The sequence below is a fragment of the Lactuca virosa genome, chromosome 9 (assembly GCF_052849685.1).
Source record: "Lactuca virosa cultivar CGN04683 chromosome 9, Lactuca_virosa_CGN04683_v6, whole genome shotgun sequence".
Taxonomy (NCBI): Eukaryota; Viridiplantae; Streptophyta; class Magnoliopsida; order Asterales; family Asteraceae; genus Lactuca; species Lactuca virosa.
In genome coordinates, this window is record NC_136434.1 from 220262512 (window position 1) to 220271243 (window position 8732).

The window sequence follows — 8732 nt, forward strand, 5'->3', positions numbered from 1 at the left end:
ATACACATAGTTCAAGAGGAGCTTGAAATTGCCTGAGGTCTCTCCATTGGAAGGGAAGGGAAACATATCAAGCATTCTCCCAAATATTGTTCTGCCTGCATCGTGCAAGGAACTATTGATTTTCTCTTGTAAGGTCAACACAGAATGAAGACTGGCCACAACCTCAGACATCGTAGGACGCTGCTTTGGATTGCCAAGAAAACATCAAACTACAATTCGAACAAACTCCTTTAAACATCTTGTGGATATTTGACCCCTTATATCAGGATCAATGATATCTTTTATATTTCCTTCTTTAATAGAATCTTGAGCCCATGTCACTAAACCCCATTGCTCCTCATCAAGACTTGTACCCACTGCACGCTTTCGACATAGCACCTCCAACAAGACCACCCCAAAAGCATACACATCAGACTTTCTAGTCAACCTTCCAGTATAGAAATAATTTGGATCAAGATACCCAAAAGTACCTTTAACAAGTGTGTTGACATAGGTAGATGGCTTATTCGTTGGGCCAATTCTTGACAACCCAAAGTCTGAAATTTTAGCTGCCCAACTTTCATGTAACAAAATATTTGAACTCTTGACATCACGATGTATAACACCAAACTCAATCCCTGTACCTGTGTGAAGGTAGTCTAACCCACGAGCAGCCCCTATACAGATCTTGAGTCGCTGAATCCAAGAGAGATGGGTACGGAGTTTATGGAGGTGGTCTTCAAGTGTTCCATTGGGCATATATTCATAGATGAGGATCATCTCTTTTTTATAATTACAGTAACCAATCAAAGATACAAGGTGACAATGTCGCAGCTTGGAAAGCATCTCAACTTCCGCCCAAAACTCTATTGCTCCTTGAGCAGACATCGAATCCAACCGTTTAATGGCAGCAACGATGACATTTGATCCATTCATAATGTTTCCTTTGTAAACTTTTCCAAAACCCCCTTGTCCAACTACTAATGATTCGTCGAAGCTATTGGTTGCCAAGAGAATTTTTTGAAATTCAAAGTGACGGCATAGTTGTGACCATTCGGTGGATGAGGTAGTGGGTTGTGATTCCTTGCCATCTCTAGTAGTTGTAGACATTATTATTGGTGAAGTAGAAGTAGAAGTAGAAGTAAAAATAGACACAGGTAAAGAACTTACAATGGTGGTTCCATAGATGATAGTGGTAATCTACCTAGAAAGAGAGATTCTATTAGGTCAAGTCAACCTAGACAATACAACGGTAATCTTCCTGGAAAGTGACACTGACATAATTTGTATGTAACTTTCTTTTTGTTTCATATGATGTTTTAACTTTAACTTTATACTTTATTAATTATACTATATATACTTTATTAATTATATTAGGTGTGAGACTCATGTATTACATGAGTTTATTTAAAAAAAACTAAATACAAAATTTTAAACATTTGAAAAGTTTGAATTTATAAGTAAAGTGAGAAAATATTGAATTATAAAAATTAAAGTGTTTTTCTCATTAAAATTTAAACAAATAATTTAGATAAATAAATAAAGAAAATCTTTAATTTAGTAATTTTGAAATTAAAAGGTAAGTTCATTAATAAAATTGATACTCATTTATTATTGCATTTAAATACTATTTGGAATTTAATAAAATGAAAAAAAAACCATAAAATGACATGTGGAATAGAAATTAATTTAAAAAAACTACAAAATTACATGTGGCAAAATAAATGAGAATCTGATATGTGGCAAAAAGATATTTATTTATTATTGCATTTAAATACTTTTTAGAATTTAATAAAATGAAAAAATCATAAAATAACATGTGGAATAGAAATTAATTTAAAAAAACCACAAAATTACATGTGGCAAAATATATGAGAATATGACATGTGACAAAAAGATCTTTATTTATTAGGGAGGATTTTCATATTTTAGTTGAGTTATTATTTTGTTTATGAAAAATTGGTGGATTTAGATTTTTTCTTTAAAGGGCCAAAGTATCATAAAAGACAACGCTAGTTGGGCGTTAGAAAGAAACGAGAAACAAAAACAAACAAACCCATGAGAATATCACCAATCAATCCAATTTATAAATAAATAATATGCATACTTGGAATATTTATAAATAAATTTAAAATCCGTTTCAACATCTAGTTCAACTTTCACAAGAATTCTAATACCCACCCTTTAAAAAGTGTGAACGATCCAACCTATTTTGTTTTGATTTATGCAAAAAAATTAAGGTTGCATTTAGTTGAAGAAAAATTGGTTGTTTTCCGAAAAAATTTCCAACAAAAATGAGAATTTTGAAAACGCCTTTAGTTTATCTATTTTTCTAAATTTTTTGTTTTCTAAAATTACAAAGAAGTTGGAAATTTTTGGAAAACTGATAATCATTGTTTGGAAAACTGGCAAAAAGATCTTTATTTATTATTGCATTTAAATACTATTTGGAATTTAATAAAATGAAAAAACCATAAAATGACATGTGGAATAGAAATTAATTTTAAAAAACCACAAAATTACATGTGGCAAAATATATGAGAATATGACATGTGACAAAAAGATCTTTATTTATTAGGGAGGATTTTCATATTTTAGTTGAGTTATTATTTTGTTTATGAAAAATTGGTGGATTTAGATTTTTTCTTTAAAGGGCCAAAGTATCATAAAAGACAACGCTAGTTGGGCGTTAGAAAGAAACGAGAAACAAAAACAAACAAACCCATGAGAATATCACCAATCAATCTAATTTATAAATAAATAATATGCATACTTGGAATATTTATAAATAAATTTAAAATCCGTTTCAACATCTAGTTCAACTTTCACAAGAATTCTAATACCCACCCTTTAAAAAGTGTGAACGATCCAACCTATTTTGTTTTGATTTATGCAAAAAAATTAAGGTTGCATTTAGTTGAAGAAAAATTGGTTGTTTTCCGAAAAAAATTTCCAACAAAAATGAAAATTTTGAAAACGCCTTTAGTTTATCTATTTTTCTAAATTTTTTGTTTTCTAAAATTACAAAGAAGTTGGAAATTTTTGGAAAACTGATAATCATTGTTTTCTACATTTTTATATTTCTAATTTTTTTCTAAAATATAAACACACACTCACTCCCACCCCACCCACCTCTACCTACCCCCACATTAAGACCCCCAACCCATCACACCCCTACCTACCCACTCTCAAGCGCCCCCCCCCCCCCCCCACACACACACACACACACACACACACCCACACCCCTACAAACACACCTACACCCACCCCTACCCCACAAACACAAACACACACACACCCACTCACCCAATACCACTACCATAATCACCGACCTACCATTACCATTACCATTACCATCACCACTACCCCATCACTAGCACCACCACCAACGTCGCCGCCATCACTACCACTGCCAAAATTGCCACCAGCACCACCGCCTGTCATCACTACCACCACCGCCACCTCGCTGTCGCCGCCAGCACCACCTGTCATCACCCATCACTCTTCTTTTCGATTTGATTTCATTTACTGTGCTGTTCCTAATTCCATTTTGTTTATATGGTTGATTGCTTATTTGTGTTGTCATATGTTAGTTCATCATAAAAACAAAGGCAAGAACGAGTTTTTCTGTTGCATAAAAACGTTATTTTTATTCATGAGTTGGAGGTTCTAATTGTGCTCATAGTAAAGCATGTATGTCACTAAAATGCATCTGATTTTGTAGTTTTATTCTAATTGTTATATTTTGTGTGCTGAAGATTTGAATTCTGATTTTGGTTAAACTATATTTGGGTTAGGCCATTAAAGAAACAAGACAAGGAGATGCCTTTTACTTTTGAGATCAAAGTTCTTGAATTTCACAACTTATTTAAATATTTTAGTATGTTTCTTGATGTATGATTATAGTTAATAAGTTTTTTCCTCAGTAATTGTGAGTTATTTTGGCTCGCAGATCAAAAATTGATATGTTTATATGCCTTTTTGTTATTTGTTCTTACAATATAGATTATTGAAAAAAGAATTAGTGTTAATACACATTAAATTAAAAGCATCGAAAAGTATGTTGGCCTTAAAATAGCTATGTTCAACCACAAGCGGCTGCTTACACTTCATGCCCAGTCCATGTATTTTAATCTTCTTTTATATTTGTTTACATCTTAAAAGAAATAATACTGTTTGATGGAACATATAATTATTTTTAGTTAAATATTGTAAATGCTGATTTTGGGATGGGTGTTTATAACATAATGTTCTACAAGCAGCTTACCCACAACCAAGGGGGTGTTTGGCTTATCTTTTGAGATGTCAAAAGTCCTTTTAGGAAAAGATAAAAGGCAAAAGATGTTTGGTAAAAACATTTTAAAAGCTACTTTTGAATTTTGGATATAAGGAAAACCGACTTTTTGGAAAAGTCAGGAAAACCTGACTTTTTGCAACTTTTCAAAAAAGGACTTTTGACCTCTTAAAAGATAAGCCAAACACCCCCCCCCCCAAGTGTAGTTGCAGTAATTCCATTTGCAGCCCCATGCACAACCTCCCTTGCAACATAGTAGGGGACCTACGACCATATTCTATTGGAATCTACCCTATTCTATTAGAATTTATATTTTTATTCTTTTAGAATGTACTGAATTCACATGGAAAATGAATAGTTTGATTTGTTTACTAACTTTATTTTTTTTATATAATTACAGCTCAAAAGAATGCTACATAATTCTTGAAGAATGTTTTTTTTGCAGATCAATGATAGAGTATTATTTCAGAAAGGAAGCTTAATTTTATGTTTGATTATATATATGTCGGAAATAGATTCTTTCAAGAGCATCAAAAATGTTTTTGAAGATTTTTTTATTCTTTTGATGTAAACAGATTTTGTAAGAATATATATTTTATATTAAAATTTTTACCATTCAAACTCTATGTTATTAACTTATTCTTGGAGAATGATTGAAAAAAGATTTGATATTCATTCTAATATCAAGCTTTCAAAATCCAACACTCTTTATTAGTTTATGATGTTATTCTCATAGAATATCATTATGACAAAATCAAATCGATTATGATTTAAAATTACATTAGAATTGAAATGAATTTAATTAAAAAAATCAAAATTAATAATTAATAAAATCAATTATCCCTTAAAATCATATTTTTAAAGTTTAGAAAAATTAATTATTCCCTAAAATCTGCAATTTTCATTTTTTAAATTTATGTTAATCGACTAAAATACCCTTAGAATGAAATAGATAGTATTTTTCAATTAACTTTAATTTAATAATATGTATTAATCACTTTCTTAAAATAAATAAAATGATTGACTCACAATCATTCCTACATCCACACAATAATTAGTTAGAATACAATAACCTAATATATATATATATATATATATATATATATATATATATATATATATATATATATTACTTATTATGCAAATTTGGTCAAAGGCTGAATTTTAAGAGGTACAAAGCATAATGCCATTTGTACAATAAAGTTATGCACGCAAAAATAAGCAAATCTTATCTGATATTAGTCAAACTTAAGCCATCATTCCTTAATTTCAGCCGATTCCCAAAACAAATTGAATCTGTTAGCTAGGCATTATATAGCTCTTTCAAATTACAATTCAATTGGGATCCCCAATTTGGCCATTTGCTTCCTTTGTTCGTCCCTATATCCCTTCCTGGTGCATCGACACAGCCATTCACTAGACCACTCGCCACCACTGGACAATTCACCTCACATTAGCATACCACTTGGACCTCACATCTGATCAAACCACCACATCGCACCTCTTCATGCCTCTCTGTTTCTTTGTCTCTCTCCTCGAACACCATCGCACCACCACAATTTAAGGTTTCATTTTTCTTATTTGGTAGAAAGAGACGCTTATTTGGGTTTATTTACCGAGTTGTCACAGATTCAGGTATGTATTTATGTTGAGATTAGAGATTCAGGTAATTTGTTGCTTCGTCGCCTTTGTCAACAAAAAAATCTCAGGTCTCTATAAAAAAATGTATTGTCTCCGCCATACAACTTAATTACCAGTCACCACAAAGGTTTCTTTCTCTACTCTCTTTCTTTCTCCCTTTGTCTACACACACACTCCACCACCACAGTTTGTCATTATATACTGGAAGTGAAACGAAGCTTTGATTTTGTTTTCCAGATTTGAGCAAAAACAAAGATAGGCTTACCGGTGAAGGGAGGAGGGTTTTTGATTTTTGGTTTGAATTCGAATCTATGGCACCATCTCTGTTTTGTTGGTGTTTTGAAACCCTGTCTTATTCGATTTTGTAGGTTTTTGCTTTGAATTTGACTCTCAGACCGTCGACCACCACTGTCGAGTCTCACCTCTATCGCATCTACATGTACTTCTTCCCCTGCTCTTTATTTTCTGATCTGGATCTATATTGTTTGTTTTTTGTTTGTTTATGATTTGTAGGAACAATAGAGATTTATAGGTACCGCCACCACCAGTCACTGCTTTCAATTGTTTCCTCAATTTTCAGTTTTGCTGCTTCCAATTACGTGTCTTATGTCTGTCATGTGTTATTTTCGTAATCTAGATCCTCTCTCTCTCTCTAACTGTTTTCGATCTCATATCCACAGTTTGGGTTTTGCTTAAGTGATTTTTGGTTTCACTTAACTAGGTTTTCATTTTATTGTGTACGTCAATGTGAATGAAAAAGAGTACATGATGAAAAAATATAAGGAAGTCTGGAAGTGTTACACTTGATTATAAGAGTGTAACGGGAGATAAGTACATTACTTGGTATAACATGTTGATTTGTTTTCCAATTTAATTTCACTTATTTTGTGTCCAGTACAATATTTCTTATTTATAGAACATAATACATTTCTAAAATGTTGTTATTGATGAAATATCTTCTTTGCCCGGTTAAAGAATTGGAGTCTCTCTTTTTGGAATTCTTTATGCATTATGTCATTGTATACTTTCTAATTTATAGTTTATGTAAAACTGATTTTCTCTTTTTCTCTATATTTCAGAATTGTAGCTATTGATGATTCACAAGGAGGTTTTGAAAGCTACAAGTGACATTAAGGTTAGTTTATAGAATCATTTATATGTTTTAGTTTAAAGAATGGTTGTTTTGTATTTCAAAGGTCTTATTTCACAGGTTTGATTCAAAGGTCTGATTTCACGAGTTTGATTAAGTTTGGCAATCTTTATTTTTGCTCTTTTGAAGTCAGATTGATGTACATGATGATGAATGGTGTGTCAAATTCCTATAATTAGTAGTTATGGACAAATTTACCCCTGATATTAGAAGCTATGGATTCACATTTCTACATGGAGGGATGGGGAAAACATATTTTTTTCATCCCTCATGAACATGTTTTGTTTTTGCAGGTTTGAACTGAGGCTTAATTGTTCTCTATTATTGCATATCTGTTGGAAATTATTGGATTTTGCACCAACATATAAAGGCTATGGTTAAACTCTTAAACCTCTTCCCATCTATATTAACATGATCTTGATTCTTATGTATTTTTTTTTCATAGATTTAAACATATGTTTGTTTTTGCTTTCCATCAATTTTTGTTTTTTTGATTTATTAAATAAAGACATATTGCTTTAGTTCTAATGGATCCGAATGCATAATTAAATAAATATGTTGCCTTGTCATCGTCTCTTTTAAAATGTAAATCTATTTTTAGTTATATTATAGTATGATTTTGTTGGTTTGAATGTAGGAGGAAATCACAGCCACTCCATCAAACAAGGGAAAAGGTAAGTTGTTATTTTTAATGCATTACATCTTATAACCCTTTCTACAGTTTCTATGATCCCTGTCCAACCATGAGTCTAGATCTTGCTAACATTTCTTCATAATATTGTTATTTTGAAATGGTCATTGGTGAAGACTATGGTGTTTCCTTTGTGTTGGTTCATAATTTTGTTCGTAGAGTTGTGGTTTTGTAGGAAAAGTCATGTGAATCTTTATTTCTACCTTTTAAGCATAATGAATAACAATTTGAAGTTTTTTGTAGGCAAATAATCTTAAAAATGAAAATGGTCTGACCAGTTATAAGGGAAAGATGAAGAAGAAGGTCGTAGAGCTTTCATTGGGTACTGGAAAGCTCTTTCTAAGTTCACCTTTAGTGTTTAGTCATGTAAGACTTTCAAAATTGGACATTCTCATTAATGTCATAAACTCTTCAACTATCAAGCAAATGCCGTTTATAAATTATATGTATTAACTGATTAATTTTGCAAGTTTTGTCAAAAGTTATATGAGACATTCTCAAAATTCATGTTTTTCTATGTAAGGCAGATTGTAGTTCCATATCATCAACATATGGGGCAAAAATGTAATCAAGGGCTAATGTTATGCAGTGTAGATTGTAGTTCCATTATTGTGGGCATCATTATGTCTGACATTATACTTTTATAAAGTTGTTTAACAAGAACATGAATATATTACATGAGTATTCCCACTGAATTCGTTATTTGGAATCTATACTATGAAATATACATGATATTTATAATACCTAAGATCGTTGAGTGCCTTTGTGAAAAAATTACAAACAATTCCTAGAAAGATAAATCATTGTTTCTAATTTACAATAAAGGCGATTCAAGAACTGTCAAATGAAGACAAGGAATATAGGTTTTGTTTATTGGAAAACTGCAACAAAAGATGATTCATAATTACAAGAAGCATGGACACATGAGCCTTAAAAAAGTGTGGTGATAGTGAATAATAGTGTGTTAGTCTTTCACA

The 8732-nt window shown here is 31.4% G+C and overlaps 1 pseudogene; it reads right to left on the reverse strand.

The window, feature by feature from the left end:
• Positions 1-204: 204 nt before the first annotated feature.
• On the reverse strand, positions 205-1089 carry LOC145140329 (receptor-like protein kinase FERONIA pseudogene; annotated as a pseudogene).
• Positions 1090-8732: the final 7643 nt, after the last annotated feature.